The following is a 22,467-nucleotide window of genomic DNA, read 5'->3' on the forward strand; positions in this document are numbered from 1 at the left end:
GTTTCATAAGATCAACCGCACGAGATGCTCTCCGCCTCGCCAACTCCTTAATAAAGTAGGGATCTCGACTAACAGCCCCTCCAAGGAGCTTTACCCCTCTCTCTGGTCTACCAATCCCACTAGGGAAGAGCCCATCTTTGACTTTCACCCCGTTACACGTTGGCCAAAAAACCTCGGTTTTCTTAATATTAAGTTGCAGCCCCAATGATATAAAGATGGTCAAAAAACCTCGGTTTTCTTAATATTAATATTCAGTTCATCATAAAAGTTGAAAAGGATATAAAGAAAGAAAGAAAGAAAATAACATGAAACTATATGGACATATTAATTTTTTGGTATGAAAGATGCAACTGAAATACTGAATGGAAAACATGATGAAACTATATGGTCATTACGCCCAACGGCCCAAGTACTTATCATTTACTAGTCTTGGCGCATTCTCATAACCCAGGCCTGAACCAACTACCAAGGGCTCAGTTCACGAGATCACGTTACTTCATTTATCAAAAGCATGATGGATAACTAGAGATGGTCAAAAAAACCGGTTGGGGAACCGGTTTGCCGGTTTAAACCGGAAACCGGTTTTTACAAAAACCGGTTTTTTAAAAACCGGTTTGACCGGTTTACAAACCGCCGGTTCGTATTTCGGTTACAAGTTTTAGATCCAAAACCGGTTAACGAACCGGTTAATGGAAAAACCGGTTTTTTTTAAAACCGGTTATTATGAAAAAAACCGGTTATTTTTAAAAAAAAACCGGTTAACCGGTTATTAACCGGTTCTAACCGGTTTCTAAACCGGTCCTAACCGGTTATACCGGTTAGGGTTTTGACATACAAAAACCGGTTATTAACCGGTCCGGTTATTAACCGAACCGGTTTTTTTCCGGGCAAAAAAAAACCGGTCCGGTTAATAACCGAACCGGTTTTTTAAAAAAAACCGATTTGTGCACCTCTATGGATAACTACAATTTATGTCTCAGCCGAGCCAAAATAAAAAGGCCCATAAACTATAACGAGTAACAAAATAATATTTGCAAAAAAAAATTTAGGCCTTATGTAAATGGCATTTTTGTTTGGTTTAAATAATTAATTTTTTTTAATGGGTTGTTTGGTTATGATTAGGTTGTGTAAAAAACTTTGAGTATAAAAATAAGTTTAAAAGTGTTTCAAATGAGACTGGAACCTACAACCTTTTAGTTTGGTGTTATATCTTTGCCACTAGACCAAGCTAGTTATTGTATAATTAGGGTAAAACATTAAATATACATATTTTTTTCATAAAAATATAAATATAAAAATAAATTTACCCCCGAAAATTAAGTGTCCCGGCCGGTCGCCAACATTGCCCTATTCCCCAGCCGCCCCTGGATAAATACTTCATGAATTTGTGTTTTTGATATTATTTTAAGTAGGAACCAAGACTGCAAATGAGTTAAGTCGTTCGTGAGCTACTAAAAATTGGTTTACTAAAGCCTCGATTCTTATCGAACTCAAACAAGCACTAGCCCAACTCTATATTGAGTCTAATGCCTAGTGAGCAAATTTGGTAATAGAAAGAAATTCACAAGTCTAATGTTACTTTTTACATCTAAGAAGTTTTTCTCACTTTATACTAAATATGTAGTACAACGACTGTAACATTCGTCGATTTTTTTTTTGTATTCGTATTTGTATTTGAATTTGTAACTTGACCCGTAGGGTCGTTTCGATGTATTATATTTATTAACTATCGTTAATAAAGTATTCCTGACGTTTGAATTTCATTGTTCGTTCGTTTTATATAACTTTCGTTCAATTATTAAAACTCCGGGTTCCAACGTGTAACCAAATCGCAATCTAATCGGGTATAATTCGAAAACTACCCCAAGTTACTAATTTTTTTCATTTATAAAAACATTTCAAAGTTCAAGGATCGAAGTGCAAATTATATTTAAATTTTGATTTAAAAGAGATATGAAAATAAAGGGGCTGAAAGTGTAAATTATTCAAAATAATAATATTTTATTAAAATATTAACCCAACCCCATCACCCCTTGTTTTCCCATTCAAAAATTCTGGCGAAACCGGCGACGGCTCCGGCAACCACTATACTCCTCGCAATCCTCATTCTTTGGCCCGTATGTTGAGTATAACAAATTTAGATGACTATACCAATCGCTAATCAATATATTAATTGTGTTGTAACATCCTAATCGTCAAGATAATCCCGTAATAATAGCCGGAAACCATCGGAAAACGGCCGAATCCAATTAACTGACAATTAATGTGCACACGCTCTAACTATATGTAAAAATATGACCCTAACCTCAATCTAAACCTGTTAAAATCATCAAAATATACTTATACATTCTCTGTAACCCCGTTTTGAGCGTCCTAGTAAATTTCTGGCCATCCCGTCGTTTGTCACCTTCTCGTCACCAACCCAGGTAACAGTTATATGATTTTTGTTAGTATTTGGCCGACAATCAAAACCCCTAACATGATTTGGACAAACATTGAACGGATTAAAGGAATTGAAACTTAGGGTTTTATGAAAAATATGATGAACTAATAACATAACTTAGATATCTTTATTTCTCTGTTATATTCAACTTGTTAGAATGGTCCAGTGGTTAAATCACTAGCTTGTTAGACCAGACTCGGGTCAAAGGAGTTTTTGTTATTATTTTTTTAAACCATTTATTTATTGTATAAAAACCAAATAAATCATTTAAAAATCATAAATAATCAATTTTAAATCAAATAAAATTTTAATAAAATATAAATTATCATTTTCAACTAAAACCCAACTATCACGTTCGTTAAACTATTGAAACTAATTTATTTTTTTTGTTACTTTGTTAACTTAAAAATTCGTTAAATCGTTAAAAATGAGTTTATAAATTCCGTTGCATTAAATTTACTTCGTTAACTTTAAATTCATTAAACTTTTGATTCATTAGATTTTCATTCGTTAAACCATAATTCGTTAGCTTATATTAAATCTAAGTTGGTTAATCTTAACCTGTTAACTTTTATTCTGTTAACTTTAATTCAATAGCATAGTTATAATTATTCAAGGTAAAATCCCTACTTAAAACTCGTGCTTAGAAATTATCGTAACTTTCGTATGAATGCTAAAGTTATAATATTAAAATAATATAAACCGTTAAAAATTCCGTTAAGCTTAAAAATAATATTAAAATAACTCATGCCTTAAAATAATAAAAGTTAAATAAAATAATATATATCCCTAATAAAATTATACAATAATTAACTTTAATAATCCCTTTAGAGTAGCCTTTAAATTTCGTATTTATTTTTATTTATAGTTCGTGCGGATTTTTTGTTTCGGTTCCTTTGACGCTTTTGGTTTACCTTTATTTTTCCGCTTCAATTTTTAATGTGAGTTTCTCACACCCCTTTTTAACACTTTTACGTTTTTGGGGGTAGCATGTATATCGTATTTAAGCAGTACTTACTTATTCATTTACAAACTACAATTCATATTATGGGTTTGCGTGTTTATTTGCTTACTTGCGTTTTGCTATTATCCCAGTACGTTGGTTGTTACCAACTGGAAAGGACCTTGGGTGCGTTGTGCTATTATCCGAGTACGTTGGTTGTCCTTAATTGGAAAGGACCTTGTGTGTGTTGTGCGATTATCCGAGTACTTGGTTGTTACCAACCAGAAAGGACTTTACTTGCGTTGTTACACATGTTCATAGAAATGTACGGTTTTTATGTATTATATCAAAACTGTGTGATTCTCACCAACTACTTGTAGTTGACCATTTTATATGCAGGTGCTATTATTAGAGGATGATGCTTGATGAAGACACTAGAATTAGGCTATCTTAAATAATGGACAAGTTGATTTCAAAGTATTTTGTTTTCTTTCATTATATGTATTTCATTGTTTCAACTTGTGTATTTGAGATTTTTAAATGAATTAATGATATTATGGTCACTTAATAGTGTCACGTGTGTTTGAACAATCTGTACATCACACTCGGGCGTTTCCGCTTAACCCAGGTTACAACATCTCTTCCTTTATGCTCATTGTTCTAGTTATCTTCAGAGTTAATTACACAGACGGTGGGATGATCTTTGACAACAAGAAGATGGCCGACGATGACTATGTGGCGGCTAGAGTTTGATAAACCAGAGAACGTACTGATACCATAAGATATTGTCAAATCATTCGTTTGTTATTGATTACATTAGTCTCACTGTATATATAATATGCAACGACCTATTTTTATGTATGGATATAAATAAGATAGATAATACAATATAATTATTATTATTAGATATATTGATTTTTAATGATCCTAACTATTGTCTTTTGGTCACTGTTGGTCTCAACTAATGAATTGGCTACTGATGGTCCAAACTTTTAAAGTATTTGTTCCTAATGGTCTGCGACTAACAGAATCCTAACGCCGTTAGTTTCAGGTCGCCGGAAAAACATTTTTGGCCGGAAAATTCAAATTTGTTGCCGGAAAACACCACCTGAACACCGCACCCACCGCCAATTGACTCACCGCTAACCAACTACCACCACTTGAGCACCATCAACCGATTCCAACGATGGTTCTAGGGTTTCCGGCGACCTCAATAATTGGGGTTTTTACTAGAAAAAGGTTCCTAAAGGTCCGATACGAAGTTACCAAGATGTTTGGGACGAAACTGTTGAGTTTTCAGGAAAAATATTGAGTTTTCCGGCCAAAACCGTTTTTCCGGCGGCCTGAAACTAACGATGTTAGGATTCTGTTAGTCGCGTACCATTAGGAACAAATACTTTAAAAGTTGGGACCATCAGTAGCTAATTCATTAGTTGGAACCAGTAGTGATCAAAAGACAATAATTAGGATCATTAAAAACCAATATACCTTATTATTATTATTATTATTATTATTATTATGGAAATGATGTCCACACAACTTTTTGATATCTCTACCAAAAGTCTTTGATATTATTGAAATTCCACTTAATATAATCAGTTTTTTTCAAATTAAAAATAAAAAAAGGAGTTACACACAATACCGGCCCCATAAAAATAAGACTATGTGTGGTGTAGGGGCTTTACCGCCCTTTCACATCATCTCCACATAGAAAATAGGGCTTTAAATCCCTCCTTTCTAAAGTCCGTTTATGGTATAAATCCCCTACTTCATAAAGTACCGTTGTGGCATATAGCTCCGACATGGTGTTCGGGATTTAAAGCCCCTTCACATCAACAATGCCGCCCCAAGATAAAGCCCAAAATGACATTGTAACAACTAAATTAGGTGTTTAGACTGTAAATTTTGGGGGCCGTTGAACTTCCTCCTCCACTAGCAATAGACAAGGACTACAAATCAACAAATGTATACTCAGGTCGTTCCAAAATCTGATTAGTTTATTATCATTAAATTTCACATTTGATTAAATAATTGGTAATACGACTTTATTATGATAAATTGCTTCTCAAGAACTGAAGATTTTATTTTAGGGTTATAGACTGTTTATAAAAGCAAATATACCAAATGAGCTAATATTGCTTCTTTTTTTTTTCTATAATCGACTCATTTCAAGGTGAATCAATTTTCGTTAGAACCTGCTTTAACACGAACTAAATTGATATTTTCTAAAATGGCCTGATTTGACCCAACTCCATTTTAGTTGGAAATTACTGTGACTGCAGCCTGTTTTTACCTATTATCAGATCCGCCCATTTTGCATGAAAAATTTTATAGCATGTATGCATACCATTGGATTTTCCATTTCATTTCTGTTCAAGCAAAATATCAATGCATACCAGATAGTCTTTAATCTTTATCTTCATATTTACATTTTCAAACCATTAAAAGAAAAGGAGAGAACTAAAATCAAATCATAACACTGTGATCATTGTACGTGTCACCTACTGATAATGTAACTCAAGAAATGGTTTTGCTGGTGCTGGAACCAACTTCATAAACCATCCAACAGGCCATGATAAAGCTGCAATAGCAGGACAAATTCCCCACTGCACGCTATTTAGGTGCTGTTTGTTTTTGAAGACAAAAACTGTCTGCAATCTGATTTCATGTCTGCAACTGAAGATGTGGTCTGAAGGGCTGCAATCTGAAAATATAATACTGTTTGTTTTATAAACTGTGTATCGTCTGCATAAGCTGAAAATTAGTTACTTATCATACATATCACATTAGATAGAAGTCATTTAACGTTTGTAGACTAGTAAAATAGTTGATGGTGGGCAGTGGACGGTGGTGGTGGCGGACGGTGGGTGGTGGTGGTGATGGACGTTGATGGTGGTGGATGGTGGACGGTGTTGGTGGCGGATTGGTAGGTGGTGGTAGTGGGTGGTGGTGGCGGACGATGGGTGGTGGTAGTGGACGATGGTTGTGGCCGACGGGTGTGTGGTGGTGGTGATGGATGGTGGTGGTGGTGGGTGGTGGTTGTGGTAGTGGACGGTGGTGGTAGACGGTGGGTGGTGGTGGTGATGGACGGTAGTGGTGGTGGTGGTGGGTGGTGGTGGTGATGGATGGTGGTGGTGGTAGTGGACGGTGGTTGTGGTGGACGGTGGGTGGTGGTGATGGAAGGTGGTGGCGGACGGTGGGTGGTGGTGATGGACGGTGGTGGTGGCGGTGGACGGTGGTGGTGATGGACGGTGATGGTGGCGGACGGTGGGTGGTGGTGGTGGAGGGTGGTGGTGGTGGTGGCGGCGCACGATGGGTGGTGGTGGTGTTGGACATTAGGTGTTGGTAGGATGTTAAGAAGTGTGAAGATGTGTGAAGAAGTTAAACAATAGCTTCTTTTTTAAGACCATAAAAGCAGTTTGCAGATCTTATTTAAAAAAAAAACAAACAGTCTTCAGAAGCTTATGTCTGCGCGCCCACAGACATAAGCCTCCTGTAGATGTTTTAAGCAAAAACAAACACCACCTTAGTCGTTCTATATCTGTAAACTTCTTCAAAAATTCCACCATCACAAGTTGAAGGATTATAGTAATCCCGGTTATTCCAATAAACAGTCTGTTTTTATGTAGTCCTTCAAATGCATTCCCTTATTCCAACTTCCTTGAGTTGAACATATTAAACTTTTGACATAGCACAAAAGTATTAAAAACCATAGTGTTTATCACCCTCTCATCCACATTAAATGTCGCCTTAACTTTAAATCGCAACATCAATAAAACTGTAATCTGAAAAACAGTTTGTGCAAATAGGTTTCTCTGCATAATATTCGTTATGAGCGGCTCGGCCCGACTCACATGTGGCTTGTTCAAGAGTTGCTTATTGGGCCGTTCTGTAGCAAGTGCAAGTACACCAAAAGTATTCGTAATTAAATTCACCCACAAGAGTTGAACAGTAGTGAAGGGGACAACACTAGAAGTTACGACTGTAATAAAGTTCATAAAAAGAGCAACGACGTTTACCGTGAGTTGAAATTGGATTATCTTTTGGATGTTATTGTACACGCATCGTCCCCACATTAATGCGTTTGTAGTAGAGGCAATGCCATCATCTAATATAACAATATCTGAACTATGTTTGGCTACTTCGGTCCCTTGAATTCCCATTGAAAGTCCAATATCCGCTTCTTTAAGTGCCTTGGTCCCATCACCGGTAACTTCCACAACGTGCCCTTTTTCTTTCAAGGACCGTACCATTAAAAGCTTATCAAAAGGTGAAGATCTTGTCATCACACGAATTTTATCAACCTTTTTGCATTCTCTCTACATTTATAAAATTACAAAACCTTCCACCACTTCTTCTTCACATACTTGTTGACCCGATTCAAGTATCACACATTCAGTTGCAATGGCTTTTGCTGCGAATACATCATCTCCGGTTATCATCTTGAATTCAAGTCCTGCAGATCTGCTGGGTCCTTCAACACAACAATCTCCAGCAAAGTTAACCCTTCTTATGTTAATGTTTGATAACGGGTGCCTCCCGAAACCTTCTTATACGCGATAGCAAGGCACCTGAGATCACTTGCTACCATTCCTTCTATTGTTTTCTCCAATTGTGTGGAGTTAGGGTCCTAAACCTCCTGTATGACATTTACTTATTACATTACGTATTATATTTGTTATATTATTATTGTTTGTTAACCAAGGCCCAATGGGCCGAGAGGTTGTGGAGGTAACCTCTAACCAGGCTTGACCCACTAAGGTTAGGGGTTCATGATGGTAGCCATGGAATCCCCTATATAAAGGAACTTCACCTCTCATTTAAGGGACTCTCTTGGCATCCAACGTATATTTGTGTCTGTAAAAAAGAGGAAACTCTTGGCAGTCACCTCCACTCCCCCACCTTTCCATGGCAGATCTCGAGCAACTGATGAAGAAGATGAAGGCGTGGATTCGTTCATCTTGAAGACCGGAGAACATCCATTCTATCGACCCGAGGTTGAATCTAAGTCTCTTTATTGGCGCCATCTGTGAGACGCGACAACGGGTGACGCTTAGTTCTTCTCTACTCCAAGTTTCAGATATGTTTCTTGTTATTTTACGCACGATTTCATATCAAGAGTGACATATCTGAGTTACTTACCGATCACGATTTCAAATTGAAATTTTCATATCTAAGTTTTTTGGTTTAACTCCTTAATGAGTTTCTTACCTACACCCTCAAATCTGAAATCATTATATTGTTTCCAGATCTCTGATTCCAATTGCAAAATTCAACCTAGTTCTAGTGGTAAAAAATTCCTAGATCTAAGATTTTCGGTAGATTCAAACCTTTAAAATCTATGGAACTGTGCATCTCGAAACCGACGAAAGGCTACAATGTGAGAATCTTGTGATTGTAAGGTATGGATGCCTCTTTGCTTCTCACTTTATAATACCACATCAGCCCCACATCATACCACAATCCACTCCATTTTTTTCCACAATATTCAGGAAATGGTTACCAATTCTCGATTTCTTCAATTTCAAATAAAATAATAATATTTATATAACTCACATTAAATTAAAATTTAACATATTACCATCTAATTAATTAAAACTATTTATTTATAACAAACATATAAAAAATTATTAATTTATAACTGATACATATAAAATTATAATATCACTAAAATGTCAAGCCCAAGCCTACTCTTAAGGATTCAAGCCCATTAAACTAAACATATAAAAAATAGAGAGAAAAAAAACCCCTAGTATTCAACCCCTATCTTCTTCGTCTTCTTTCTGAAGCCTCCATGGCCTCATCTATTCAACAGAATCCTATCCATGTTTGTGTTGTAAATTGTTTCTAAAAAGAAAAAGGCTTTAATGGGGAAGATGATTTGAGTGGTGATTTGGGCGGCCAATTTTCCACAATGAAATTACCGCTGAGCGATCCCAATACCACCGGGGACGTGTTCACCGCCGGCACCGCTTGCCATGTCATCAAGGGAGCGGCATTTCGACGACCATACCGTTTAGTCTAATTGGAAAGCATAATAATAAATTCTGCTTTTGAAATTTACGATAAGTATGAGTGCTTACGTCAGCAACCAACCTCACCCACGTTTGAAAGTCCGTTGGTGAGAACAACACATACACCGGTAACGACCTAACTATGCATATCAAACCCGTACAAAGCGGTTAAAGGCAGAGGATCTCTATGCATTGGTTGCACCTAAGTGGTCGTGGTACTTTAATTACGGCCCCGCGAACTACTAGCAATCTAAGACGGATCAAATCCGGCCATCGCGGGTTACCTGCGGGTTCAGGCGGATCAAATCTGGCCACCACGGGTTACATACGAGTTCGGGTGGATCAATTCCCGTCACCGTGGATTACATGCGGGTTCAGCGGATCAAATCCGGCCTACTCGGGAAAAGATCAATGAAGGTTCAAGCTCTCCGACGTGTTCAACTCTCCCGCACAGTGGAACTCAACTACCGGATGACTTTAGCTTCTCCACTAACTGCCTACGTGCCAACATCAATAACCGCGGGCCGCATACGCGCTCCAGCGAGCAAACTTCAGCCACTGCAGACCGGATGACCGCATACAACACTCCACGAGCCACAAAAAAAAAGGGTTTTGCTAGCCACCCAAGCCACAACCACGTTCTTTAATTAACGTGTACATTATAATATTTCAACTAAAAAGAGAATTATCAATATGAAAAGAAAGTCTTGGACTCACAGTAGCATGTGAAAGATAAAGGTTTTCAAACCAAATGAATTAACTCTAAAGTTTTATAGAACCCCCTTTGGCTTTTGGATCATATTAATATATGGTCCAAAGATGGAAAGAGTTCACAATAATTACATATTAACCCCTGTGTGTGAAGAAGATCCGCGTGTCGGTTCCACACAAGCCGTGCGTCAGCTCGCACCGGACACGTTTGAGTTGCGACGGACAAGCATAACAAAAGTCTAAATCAATTATGGATGACTCTCGCGATTAGATGATGTTAGTTTCAAAAAAAGTAAGAGAATTATTTCATAAGTTTCACAATAACCTCCAACTTTTGGCTTATATTTATTGTGGCCTAAATAAAAAATGTGAAAAGTTTGAGTATATAATATTTGTATTAAAAAATTACACAAAAAGTTAAGTGCTTATATTAATGCAAAACAGATGTCAAACATAAGGTTAGACGTCTCCAAATACGTCAGAGGATGGGAACCTTATAATAAATCCATACGGCTACGCGCCTAATGCGAGGATGGCAACCTAATAATAAATCCATACGTTTACGCGCCAAACATAAGGTTGGGCACCTCCAAATACGCCCGGGGATGGTAACCTTATGATAAACCCATACGGTTACGCGCCAAACATTAGGTTGGGCACCTCCAAATACGCCCGAGGATGAGAACCTTATAATAAACCCATACGGCTACACGCTGAGCATAAGGCTGGTCACCTCAAAATACGGCCGAGGATGGGAGCCTTATAACACACCCATACGACTACTCATTGAATATAAGGTTGGGCACCTCCATATAAGCCCACATGCGGGACACGCTTTGCTCAGTACGGGCACACTCTGCTCAGTATAGACATGCTCTGCTAAGCCCAAACTCGCCATCATGACTTAAAACCTCTTAAACCCCGAAACAAAGTAGACATACATGAAAAAAGGTACATATGGGAAGCACTGGGTAAGAAAACCCTTAATCTTCACCCCAAAGCACACATTCTAAGTCCAAAGCTCCACCTAAACACTTACACGCCCAGGAGCAACACTAGACTGGGGGGGGGGGACTTGTGGAGGTAGGGTCCTGATCGATGTCGAAAGGTCAATCAAAAACATTTATAAATAAATACCATTACTAGAAAGGGTAAGTAAGGCGTCGAATCCACATGGAATCAGTGAAAAGTGCTAATCAAGTTCAATACTTAACAACGAATTATGCTAGACGGACAGACGATGTCAAGCAGATTAAACATTAATTTGGTTGTAAAATAATTAGAGAAAAGTAACCAACTCTAGGTTTCAGGTTGTGAAGCAAACTAGACCAATTGATTACACATATTTGGAAAACTCGTTTGATTACACCTATAATCAAAAGACTAGATATTTGACCTTGCTGATCGTCAGAACTTAATCCGAACAATTGGCTTAGTTGAATAACAACCTAATTTATTAATAGTTTTAGGGTTTGATAAATGTAAATGATTTAATGGCTAAAGATAAACGGGTCAATGAATCTAAGAACCTAATCCTAAAAGCTGATGACCACAAATCAATTAATTGATAAAATCACAAAATATTTAATTTCGAAAATTTGTTAAATGCATAAACAAACGCAAAAGATTAATCAGCTGAATGACTAATCAACCATAGTTCCAATGTAAAGATTCAAAATATAAAAGGTCTTGCTTACAAACACAACTCTACTCCCGGAGATGGTCACAGAAGCTTTAGCCTTGCATCTTCATCTTGAATAGCTTGATTATGGTATGGAAGGACGAAAGCATGGATGATTGTGGTGACTGATAGGTGCTAGGATGGTGGAAAATGGCTTCCTAATACTCCAAAACGGCTGTGAAAAGTCCCCTTTTCGTAACCCTAAAGTTATATTTATATATGGAGGCAAAAAACCTAAAATCCGCGTCTTTTTATGAACAAGACCGCAATTTACGCTCATAGGGCCACAATTTGTGGCCTCCTTATCCAAAATTGCCTTATCAGCGCCCCTGCTTGCGGACTCTCTTACCAGACAGAACCATAAATTGCGGCTTTGATAGCACAACTTGCAGCCTCCCCACACTTAACCTTTGCTTTCCCTCAAACAAACTATCATGAAACATATACACCTCGATCGATGGTTCATCGTGTAACACCCCGGCTTAAGCGAAAACGCCCGAGTGTGACGTACATATTGTTCAAAACATATGTGACACTATTAAGTGACAATATTATCATTAATTAATTTCAACATCAAATATACAAGTTTGAAAAAAAAATACAAGAAAAATCAACACAACTAAACAATTTGTCCATTTGCTTAAATAACCTAAGTCTAGTGTTTTCGTCAAGCTTCAACCCCTAATAATCGCACCTGTAGCATGTACACAAAATAAGGTTAACTAACAAGTAGTTGGTGAGAATCACACATTTGATATACATACGTAAAGAAAATCATACATTTCTATGAACATGTGTACAACCAAGCAAGGTCATTTCCAGTTGGTAACAACCAACGTACTCAGATAAACGCACGCAAGGTCCTTTCCAGTTGGAGACAACCAACGTACTCGGATAATGAGGCCCCTTTCCACTCATAACAACATGGTCCTGAGTGCAAGGGGGGGGGGGGCGTATGATCATACTTATCGACTTGAAATTGAAATCAACGCAAGTAAGCAAATAAACACACAAGTCCATAATAAACAGAAATTTGTCGTTCAAAAAATTGTCTTCAAGTTTGGCCACTCTCATCTAAAAATTTTTCTTTATATTATTTTGACAACTATTGAGGTTTCACGAGTCTTGCCAATTTCGCTTAAATCACTAACCCTGTCTATTTTTTAACGTTACATTATGAGTAAAACAGTCTTTTAAGTTTCTTTATTATTTTACATTTTTTGATCTCTTTTATCTGAACCTTTGTTCCATAACCTTAAATATTGTATAACATATACCACTAGACCCTCCGCTAGAACTGCCACCAGCAACATCCACCGCCACTCCTCCCACCAAAACGGTTTGTCTGTTTACCACTAAATGTCTCACACTCGCCGGTGAAGATTTCAAGGTTTTTCCGTTGCGATGCCATTTGGGGGTGGGGGGGGGGGGGATTTGGAGGGTTTGTTGATGGGTGCTCTTGAGTGTGAGCCGAGGATCATAGGGTTTTGGGAAGTATAAATTGAAAGGCAAAAGAATAATGCGTCTTGAAAAAAGTAAATATATAATAGTAAGGCCCACTAATTTTTTTGTTTTGTTATTAAAAAGGTAAAACTTAAGGTGCGAATCAGTGATAATCACAAGGGAAGATGATCAACGAAGTTCTACTCAGTCAGGTGCTGTTTACAATTACATTCATTTAAATTAAATAATTGCTAATACTACTTTATTTAAGATATATGCTAATTTTCTACTTATGGTTCTGGAAAATTGCTTCTCAAAAACTGATGATTTGATTTTATTTTTTTAAGCTTATAGACTGTTAATATTACTATATTAGTGCAAACTTCTTGTTTCATGTTTATCTACTTCCTTATTAAGACATGATACTTTTATAGTTTTAATATTGGTGATCATAAGTTTATAACCCACTGATCAAGCAATTGGTTCAGTTATGTTTAAAAACTGTTCTATAAGATTGTTTGGGTCTACAAAATGTACGAAAATGGTCAATTTTATGAGTTTATTAAAATTGCGCAGTGTGTCAACTTGAGTCGCTATTATAATTATTGTTCACATACAGTTAGTTATAAGTTCAAATGTGCGAGCGCTTCCCACCGTCATTTTGGTACTCGTCACCTTCACCATCACCATCGATACCATCGCAGTCACACCTTGCAGCTAGCCACCATAAAAGCAAATACAATGAATGAGTCAGTATTGATATTTTCTTTTTTCTAAAACGATTCATTTCAAGGTGAACTTATTTTAGTTAGAACCCCTTTGATACAAACCAACTTGATATTTTTAAAATGGACGGGTTTGATCCTAACCGATTTTAGGTAGAAGTCACTATGACCACACCTGTAAAACAGGTTACCATATTCGCCCATTTTTTCAGGCTTATTAAAATCTAAAGTCGTTTTTTCAACGAAAAAAGTTTGAAACATGTATGCATATCATGTGATTTTCCATTTCATTTCTTTGCAAGCAAAAGTGGCATTGCATACCAGATATTCTTAAATTTTTATTTTCATATTTACCTTTTCACAACCTTAAACAAAAAAGAGAACTAAAATCAAATCGTAACATTGTTGTAATCGTATCATAATACTGCAGTAGTCGTGTGTATCACCTACTGATTGCGTAGCTCAAAAAAATGGTTTATCAGGTACTGGTATCAACTTCATACACCGTCCAACAGGCCATGATACTGCTGCAATTGCAACACAAATTCCCCACTGCACACCACTTAATTTCTCTGTATCCGCAAAATTCTTCAAAAACTCAACCATCACAATCTGAAGGATTACAATGATCCCAGTTATTCCAACAAACAATCTGTTTCTATGTATTCCTTCAAATATATTCGCTTCCTCCAGCTTCCTCGAGTTGAACATATTAAACACTTGACATAGCACAAAAGTATTAAAAACTATTGTGTTTTTCACCCTCTCATCCACATTAAATATCGCCTTACCTTTAAGCTGCAACATCAATAAAACTGCAATCTGGAAAACAACCTGCGCAAATAGGTTTCTCCACATGATATTTGTTATGAGCGGTTCGGCCTGACCCACGGGCGGTTTGTTCAAGAGTTCCTTATTGGGCCGTTCTCTAGCAAGTGCAAGTGCGCCCAAAGTATTCATGATTAAGTACACCCACAAGAGTTGGACTATAGATATGTGGACATAACCCGATGTTAAGGACGCAACGGAGTTAATAACAAGAGCGGTGACATTTACCGTGAGTTGAAACTGGATGAATCTTTTGATGTTAATGTACACGCTCCGTCCCCACTTTACTACGGCTGAAACAGAGGCAATATCGTCATTTAAGATGATAATATCCGAGCTCAGTTTGGCTACTTCAGTTCCTTGAATTCCCATTGCAAGTCCAATATCGGCTCCTGTGAGTGCAGGTGCATCGTTTGTCCCATGACCTGTAACCGCAACAACGTGTCCTTTTTGTTGCAAGCACTTTACCAATAAAAGCTTATCAAAAGGTGAAGATCTTGCCATCACACGGATTTTGTCAACCATTTGCATTCTTTCTTCATCTGTGAAATTACGAAACTGGACACCTTCCACCACTTCATCTTCACATACTTCTTGACCCGGATCAAGTATCCCACATTCGGTGGCAATGGCTTTTGCTGTGAATACACTGTCTCCGGTTATCATCTTGACTTCAACTCCAGCAAACCTGCAAGTTTCAATAGCTTTTTTGGATCCGGGCCTACATGGGTCCTTCAACCCGACTATCCCGAGTAAAGTAAACCCTTCTTCTGGTAATGTTTGGTAGCTTGTACCTTCTGGAACCTTCTTATGCGCAAAAGCAATGCACCTGAGACCACTTGCTGCCATTCCTTTGATTATATTCTGAAATTGTGTCCTTGAATCGCTATTGATCGACGCCCGTTGCTGTCATAATATTTTGAACACATTGCTAGTACCATCTCCGCAGCTCCTTTCCAGTGAACATGAATCCTGTTGTCATTTTTTCTCCTAACCGAAACCCCACTTCGTTTCTTCTCGGAATTAAAATGTTCGACATGAAGAACAGTCGAGCTTTGTCTCACTTTCCCCATATCCATACCCAGAACATCAACTGCCCACAATAGAATCGCTTTTTCAGTTGGGGATCCGAAGTATTCAGGTACAAATCCTGAAGTGGGTTTGAAAACTGTACCGGTAGTGTTGAACCCGACTGCCTCGTGGAGAAGTTCAAGTACTTGAAAAGGAACATTGGAAGAACTTGGTTCCATGAACTCGAGACTGAGACAAAACTTTTCTACGGTCATCTGGTTCGTAGTCAAGGTTCCGGTTGTATGGGTGCATATAATCGTGGCTGAGCCCATGGTGTCACAGGCAGATAACTTCCGAACCATGGCTTGATCGCCCATCATTCTCTTCATAGAATATGCATATGTGAACCTGACCGCTAGCGGTAGACCTTTAGGGATGGCCACCAGCATGATGGATACTACCGTCATCAAGATACCAGTGATGGAGTCTAGTGCTTTTCATAAACTCGTGTGTTTCCCATAAAACTCCTGGTTACCATTTACGTCTTCAGTGTTTCCGGTGAAGTAACGAGTTAACAAAACTAGAAGAACCAGGAAACCAACCGCAAGACCTGTCTTTCCAATTGAAGAAGTTAATTTGTTGACGAGTGATTGTAGTGGCGTTTCCTCATCATAATCACTGGTTTTAGAACTCATCAACATGCCCCAGTCGGTTTTCATTCCAACTGATAACACGAGCATCTGGCCATGTCCGTTAACCACCTGAGAACCCGAGAACAAAAATGGATTATTAATAGTGTTTGACTATATGCCCAGTCTCACCGGTCATGTTCCACTCGCTAACTAGCAAAGAATGCCCATCAATAAGCAACCCGTCTGCTGGAATCTGATCTCCTACGTTTAAAACCACAACATCTCCGACAACTATATCGAATATCGATATCCTTTGTCTCCTTCCTTCTCTAACAACGTCAATCGTGATATCATTTCTTATTTCTGAGAGCCAGTGAAGCTGTTTCGCATGTCTGAAGTTACTAGCCACAGACACAACGACAACCAGAAAGACAACGAGAAGTATGCTTCCGCCTTCATACCATCCGTCTTTGATTCCATCTTCTTTGATACCGAAACCAAGAGAAAGAACCGCGCACACTATTAGTATAAGAAACAATTTCTGGCTTAAACCTTCGGCTAGAAAAGAAAAGAAACCCTTTGGAGGATGTTTTTGGTAAGTATTCGAACCAAACACGCTTCGTCTTTCACTTAAATCTTGACCATTGATTCCATCTTCAAGATGCATGTGAAGGGCGTTTGCTAAGCCCGTGACACCATCGAACCTGTTAAGCCTTTTCACGTCTTTGCTTCGTACGATATCCGTGAGTTGTGCTTGATCAACGTTGTAGGCATGATGGCCAGACATCTGTTCGATATTAATACCAACCTGAGGAACAGCAGTTTGTGGGCTGCGAATCTTGGCATCTTTGCAAAGAGTCTCGACCGCAAAATAAAACAACCTCACTGGACTGGAACCAAACACAATTAATCTCGTTTTGTTTAAACACCTGACAGTGATCCCATGATCAAGATCAGTGTCAAAGGTTTTTGCTAAACACTTAGAAGGATGATATCAATAACAGAGCATGTCGGGACTTGGGTAACGGGTGATACAAAGTTTTTGGAGATGGCGTTTGCGAAACATATGATGAAGTATGCCCGACGCCATCGTTTCTTGGCTTTGGTAAGGGTAAGCATGATACGAATGATTTCAATGTGTATGTTCTGCTTGATGGAGCAACGTAGTTCAATTATATACTAATTACTAAATTAATTACTCTAGGAAACTGCCTAGAAACAACATGGAAATTCACTAGTTTTGGATTTAGTATGATTGAGAAATATTATTATAACATGTAACAATGACAACGAATTAAGACTGACCATTTGGTCTATATGGTGGCCTCCATATTATAAGTTTGATGCATATTTTCTGGAAATTACAAATATAGTTTAGTGTTTGTCGGTGGGTAATATTATTGATGGTTTCAGACATTAATGAGCGTTAGGTCTGGCAATCCGGACGGGTTGGACTACAGGACACTGTAGCTTCAGGTCAAAACGATTCTAAGAAAATTGAGTTCAGGTTAAAATGGGTTTCAAGCAAAACAAATTCAGGTCGGTATGGGCTGTTTGAATAATATTCATCCACCCCCACCCACCTGTTGAAATAAGTAGTCGTAAAAAAAATTTTGTGATTGGATTAGATGTACATAATATATACATGTAGAGGAGCTTACACGATGCAAAAGAGAACACAACACTTAAAGTTGTTACCCTTTGAAAAAGTTTTCATTACTTAAAACAAATGCATTAAAATTTGTAGAATTCTTAAAATTCCAAAATGACAAAACTAGAATAAAAGAAAATTCTATAAAACTTAACCATAGTTGATCGTTTCGATAACAAAATGTTTACTAGTAACTTTTAAAAATAATAGATGATATAAAAAATGTGTAGTACAACAAAAGCCGTGCAACAACAAAATATATGGTTTTTTACATTTTTAGTTAGTCACTTTTACTTTACAATTTCATCTACTTAATTATTATCTCATACTAAGTTGTCCACATGACGAGTATAATTGTTTCAAATTATTCATCGTGACTTCCAACTATAAGGAATCTGACCATAGTAAGTACTCCGAATTGTGATACATAGGTTTCAACAAATTCCAAAGACATATGTCAGATTTTTCGTTTGCGACTGGCAGACATACAGCAAGAATGTTTTATACGAAAGGATCCACCATTTTCCCACACCCTTTTTTGCAAGAAGACAACCAATTTCTAGAATGTTTATGCATACTATTATATTTTTCTATCGTCTTATTATTGTTATGGAGGGCGAGCCTTAGAGTAACAGATGGTAAGGTTGTTGCTTTGTGAACTAGGAGTCGCAAGTTCAAGCTGTGGAAACAGCCTATTGCACAAAAAATATAGGGTAAGACTGTGTACATTGGATTATGAAGCGATCCGGCCCGTCCCTAAACCTTACACAAACGCCGGAGCCCAGTGCACCAGGTACGCCCTTTTATTTTATTATTATGATCATTTATTAATAATTTTTTTAATCTGTTTAATTTTTTTGTTGTTTAGATTTCATGTGAAGAACTCTATGTTTTAATCATACTTTCATTTTCATGTAGGGTTTTGGGTCCGTGCATCTCTCCAAAGGCAGCATACCTTTCATTTGAGATAGAAGCATGATTTGCCTATATTTTATCTTCTCCAACCCTATGCAACATCCCAGGTATAAAAGAAAGAATCCAATAACAAAGTCTTGGGTTAGAAATGAAATATGGAACTGTGTAGGGTTAAAAGGCAACTTGGCCAAAATTTAAAGTTTTGCACTAATAATTAGGGATCATTTGGTGGTTGCAAACTCACAATCTTTTCATTTCTTTCATTTGCAATGATGTAGGAGCATCTCATTTTTATTATTAGTTTTATTTTAATTATTTTATGTTTATCTTATTTTCATGTTTATCTTCTTTTCTTTTAGTATAAATAGGGTACTAGGGTTTCTTTGTTAATTGGTTTTTGATTAAGTTTTGTATTAAAGAACATTGTTCTTAAAACCTTTGGTTCGAATTATCGTCTTTGATTAATCATGAGTCTCTCGAGTCATTGATCGCTCTGCATCAATTTAAAGAGTGTATTAGAGATAGAAAGTGGGCAAAGATCCAAGTTTCGTTTTTTTCTAACTTCGGTCAATAAAATAAAATGTTTTGGTGATTGCAGAGGGGTTGAAAGCATGTTTGGGACTCAAGCATCATCGTCATTGTAGGTTCTGAAACCGATCTGACAACAACTGATTTTGTTCTTGATAAGCGAACGAGACGGGTACGGTGAAATCAAACGATCGAACAAAAACAAATAAAGATAATATAAACGAACGATCTTGTTATCAAATAAAAGATTTATAATATTAAATGAATCGACCCCATCCAGGTAGTGTTTTGAACCCCGGACCGGCCGGTCCGACCGGTTGAACCGGGACCCGGTAGGCAAATATTCGAACCCAGACAACCCAACAAAACTGAAATCTTAGAAATATCTCATTAACCATCCAACCAAGAAACAATTATGTATTCTAATATGAAAAAGAAGTTATATATATTATATGGCGCATCGTGATGTAAGTAGGAATGAAAATTATTCAAAACAGGAAATAAATCATATATATATATATATATATATATATATATATATATATATATATATATATAGATTCAAATAAGAATAAAGAGTTTTCTAGGAATGGTAAGAACCAATATATTTTTGACATTTGGCATTAAAATCTATGGTAAAAGAATAATTATAGAAAACTATGTCGATTATAATGGTGAAAGAGCAATTCTAGGAAACTATGTCGGTTTTTTGGTAATTTTAAATCTCAACCTTAGATCCCCAAATCAAATGACCCATAATTATTCTTACCATTCCTAGGAAACATTGTCTTTTTACAATAACATATATATATATATATATAGGGATAGGTTATTGTAAAAAGACAAAAGTTAATGAACATGAAATGTGACAAGTGAAGACTATCTGAAACCGATAAAGACTAAAAGTTAATGAACTCCAGCAATTATAAGGGGGAGTATGTTAGTACATGAAATGTGACAAGTGCTAGAGTTGAACCAACAAGTCGTTGTGTCTTTATAATGAGGCTCATATGTTAATGCATGTATACAAGGAAGTTAAGGATGACGAATGGGAACCAGATGAGATAATGAAGGAGAACAATGGCTAAATTGAAGCATGCAGCAAATGAGCAAGCATAGAAGTTAACGAATGGAAGGAAACAAGTTTAACGAATGAAGTGTGATTGGAATGCATGCATGAGTAACGAATGTGAGATCAAGAGAAAATGAGCATGCACATAACGAATGGACAAGCTTCACAAATGTGAGCCAAATGGTGACGAATGAGATGTTAGTTCATGTAACGAATGTGAGGCTAACAGTTAACGAATGAGTGCATGTGCTATTCACATATTTGTTTAGAGTTACAACAAGTTACACCCGTTCACGTTCACTTTACAAGACGCCGATTGTACTGTTACTTTGCCGAAATTTATATTGGAGATTCAACGAGTTAATATTTACATATCGTCTACATGCTCGGTCGTTTTCGTTCACCAATTAGTATCGAAACGCACAGAAACAATCACCATGCATTTTCGGTGTAGCACCCCGGCTAAAGCGGAAACGCCCGAGTGTGACGTACAATTGTTCAAAACACATGTGATACTATTAAGTTACAATATTATCATTAATTAATTTACAAGTCGAGTACACAAGTTTGTAACAAGAAATACAAGGAAAAAATAAATACAACTAAACCAGTTTGTCCATTATTAAATAACTTAAGTCTAGTGTCTTCTCTAAGTATCATCCTCTAATGCTTGTACCTGTGGCATATGTATAAAATAAAGTCAACTATCTATATAGTTGGTGAGTTCCCACAGTTTATATAAATACATAAAAATCATACAATTCCATGAAACTTGTGAAATGCGTAAACAAGAGTTCTTTACACTCGATACAATGGACCAGATTGTAAAGAACAAACGAAGGTCCTTTCTAGTTGGTACACAACCAACGTACTCGGATATGAGGTCCTTTTTTCATTCGATACAATGGACCTGACTGCAAAGAGGGGGGGGGGGGGGGCGTATGATCATACGTATTGAGGGAACCACTTGAAATCAACGCACATAAGCAAGTAAGCAAACAAGTCCATATAATGAATTGCAGTTTGTAAATGAAATCATAATTAACTTTGAATTTTGTAGGATACATATGCTACCCCCTAATGTAATAAAAACGTTAAAAAGAGGGTGTGAGAAACTCATATTGAAGTCGAAGATAAACATGCAATAAAAGTCCAAAGCACGATACGAAACCAAAGCAGCCGGAAGTGCGTTAAAGAATCTGAAACGATTGAACTTTTCAACTGTAATTAAAACAAAAACAAATCTAACTATTGAGATTGAAAATGTTATATATATATGGTTAACGGGATAATGCATTAGTTAATATATTTTATTAGTATTTTGTGGTATTATAATATTATATTATCTTTAAGTTTTAAACGAATTTTAAAGGGTAATCACATCTCGAATAATATTTATGTTAGCGAATTAAAGTTGAAGAAATTAAAAGCTAACGAAATAAAGCTATTGTTAATGGTTTAATGAATTATAAGCTAATGAATTAGTGTTTAACGAATTAACGAATTAATATTACCAAAATAAATTTTAACGAGCAAATTAATATTAACGAGTCTTAAAGTTATGGCGATTTATTTTAACGACCAAAGTTAACTAATTATGGATATAATATTAATCGGTTTTGTAACGAATTTTAATGGAAGCGAAAGTCAGTTTTTTGGTGAAGAGTGATAATTATAAATTATATCTATTTTATTTAATTTAAAATACTTTTACTACATTTATTATTAACTATTTAAAACACATTTTTTTGAAATTTATTAATATTAACTATTATGTATATATGGATTAAAGAATAATAAAATAAATTGAAATAAAACATTGCACAGACCCGGGTTCGAACCCGAGTCTTGTGGCTGAAAGCGTCATAAC

General features: G+C 36.7%; 2 pseudogenes; both read right to left on the bottom strand.

The window, feature by feature from the left end:
• Positions 1-5,887: 5,887 nt before the first annotated feature.
• LOC143595242 (putative calcium-transporting ATPase 13, plasma membrane-type pseudogene) lies at positions 5,888-8,859 on the bottom strand (annotated as a pseudogene).
• Positions 8,860-14,422: 5,563 nt separating this feature from the next.
• LOC143595243 (calcium-transporting ATPase 12, plasma membrane-type pseudogene) lies at positions 14,423-17,550 on the bottom strand (annotated as a pseudogene).
• Between the last annotated feature and the right edge of the window lie 4,917 nt (positions 17,551-22,467).

This window comes from Bidens hawaiensis, unplaced genomic scaffold, assembly GCF_021521415.1.
Source record: "Bidens hawaiensis isolate Kalapana, Puna unplaced genomic scaffold, B.hawaiensis_p1.1 tig00044839_1, whole genome shotgun sequence".
NCBI lineage: Eukaryota > Viridiplantae > Streptophyta > Magnoliopsida > Asterales > Asteraceae > Bidens > Bidens hawaiensis.